Genomic DNA, 2,689 nt, shown 5'->3' on the forward strand with positions numbered 1-2,689 from the left:
ACCTTCTTGATCCAAATCAGTCAGGTTTCAAGACTAGTCATTCAACTGAGACTGCTCTTCTCTGTATCACGGAGGCGCTCCCGCACTGCTAAAGCTAACTCTCTCTCCTCTGCTCTCATCCTTCTAGACCTATCGGCTGCCTTCGATACTGTGAACCATCATATCCTCCTCTCCACCCTCTCCGAGTTGGGCATCTCCGGCGCGGCCCACGCTTGGATTGCGTCCTACCTGACAGGTCGCTCCTACCAGGTGGCGTGGCGAGAATCCGTCTCCACACCACGTGCTCTCACCACTGGTGTCCCCCAGGGCTCTGTTCTAGGCCCTCTCCTATTCCCGCTATACACCAAGTCACTTGGCTCTGTCATAACCTCACATGGTCTCTCCTATCATTGCTATGCAGACGACACACAATTAATCTTCTCCTTTCCCCCTTCTGATGACCAGGTGGCGAATCGCATCTCTGCATTTCTGGCAGACATATCAGTGTGGATGACGGATCACCACCTCAAGCTGAACCTCGGCAAGACGGAGCTGCTATTCCTCCCGGGGAAGGACTGCCCGTTCCATGATCTCGCCATCACGGTTGACAACTCCATTGTGTCCTCCTCCCAGAGCGCTAAGAACCTTGGCGTGATCCTGGACAACACCCTGTCGTTCTCAACTAACATCAAGGCGGTGGCCCGTTCCTGTAGGTTCATGCTCTACAACATCCGCAGAGTACGACCCTGCCTCACACAGGAAGCGGCGCAGGTCCTAATCCAGGCACTTGTCATCTCCCGTCTGGATTACTGCAACTCGCTGTTGGCTGGGCTCCCTGCCTGTGCCATTAAACCCCTACAACTCATCCAGAACGCCGCAGCCCGTCTGGTGTTCAAACTTCCCAAGTTCTCTCACGTCACCCCGCTCCTCCGCTCTCTCCACTGGCTTCCAGTTGAAGCTCGCATCCGCTACAAGACCATGGTGCTTGCCTACGGAGCTGTGAGGGGAACCACACCTCAGTACCTCCAGGCTCTGATCAGGCCCTACATCCAAACAAGGGCACTGCGTTCATCCACCTCTGGCCTGCTCGCCTCCCTACCACTGAGGAAGTACAGTTCCCGCTCAGCCCAGTCAAAACTGTTCGCTGCTCTGGCCCCCCAATGGTGGAACAAACTCCCTCACAACGCCAGGACAGCGGAGTCAATCACCACCTTCCGGAGACACCTGAAACCCCACCTCTTTAAGGAATACCTAGGATAGGATAAAGTAATCCCTCTCACCCCCCTTCCCCCCTTAAAAGATTTAGATGCACTACTGTTCCACTGGATGTCATAAGGTGAATGCACCAATTTGTAAGTCGCTCTGGATAAGAGCGTCTGCTAAATGACTTAAATGTAAATGTAATGTATTGTTGGGTGGGAGTGGTGGGATCTCTGAGTGTTTGTGTGTGTGTTTCCGAGGCATGTTAAAAGGTCTACCCTAGCCTGAGTGTGTTCCTGTTTTTTGATTCTTGTCTGGACACACGGTCACAGGGGTGCTGACAGATGCACTGAGCATTTGTCCCCAGTTTGACATCCCTTCTTCTCTTCCCTTTTCCCTATGACTCTCATACTTTTCTCTTTTTCCCCTCCCTCCCTCCCTTATCTGTGCTGCTGATGAATGGTGAAAGGAGAGAAGGTGAGGCAGAGCCTCTAACCCGATGCCTCGTGTGTGGGAACCCTATTGTGTCCATCGGCTCAGAGCGAGAGAGCTATGGTAACGCTGCTTTCTCCAGTACGCTTGATAAACCAGGCCCTCTCATCTTTCCAGCAGAGAGAGAGAGAGAGAGAGAGAGAGGATTTCAGATTATTTTGTTAATCTCTTAGTTGGAAATGTCAGCTATGTTTAATTGATTTACTAGGTGGATGTCTTACCTAGCTAGTTTAAGATGAATGCACTAAATCTAATTCACCTTTATGGTTTCGTGGTGGAAGGCCATGCAGAGCCCCATGACTGTAATTATTTGAAATGACCAGCACTCTTCCACCCTGAAGTGTTAGACATGTACAGTTGTTAGGGAGAAATCACATTGTACTTTACAGTGCAACAGGCACAGATAAGAGCAGCTATTATATGAATAAATGGATTTAGCCTGAGCTCTGTGTAGAAGTCACTTTGGTTACATCTCTGCATCTGACAAGTGGATTACTGCTCTCTTCTCCTTACAGCTTTTCTCTATCCTCTCTGTCTGTCTTTCTGTCTCTATCTCTCTTCCTCCCTCTGTCTCTCTCTCTCTGTCTCTCTGTCTCTATCTCTCTTTCTCTCCCTCCCTCTCTCTGTCTTTTTTCTCTCTCTCTCTTTCTCTCTCTCTCCCTGCTCTCTCCCTGCCCTCTCTCTCCCTCTCTCTCTTCCTCCCTCTGCCTCTCCATCTCTCTCTCTCTCTCTGTCTCTCTGTCACTCTGTCTCTCTCTCTGTCTCTCTCTCTGTCTCTCTCTCTGTGTCTCGGTCTCTTTCTGTCACTCTCTCTCCCTGCCCTCTCTCTCCCTCTCTCTCTTCCTCCCTCTGCCTCTCCATCTCTCTCTCTCTCTCTGTCTCTGTCTCTCTCTGTCTCTCTCTCTCTCTCTCTCTCTCTGTCTCTCTCTCTCTGTCTGTCACTCTCTCTCTCTCCCCCTTCTCTCTCTCTCTCTATCTCTCTCTCTCTCTCTCTCTCTCTCTGCCTCTCTCTCTCTCT

This window comes from Oncorhynchus nerka, linkage group LG3 (assembly GCF_034236695.1).
Source record: "Oncorhynchus nerka isolate Pitt River linkage group LG3, Oner_Uvic_2.0, whole genome shotgun sequence".
Lineage (NCBI taxonomy): Eukaryota > Metazoa > Chordata > Actinopteri > Salmoniformes > Salmonidae > Oncorhynchus > Oncorhynchus nerka.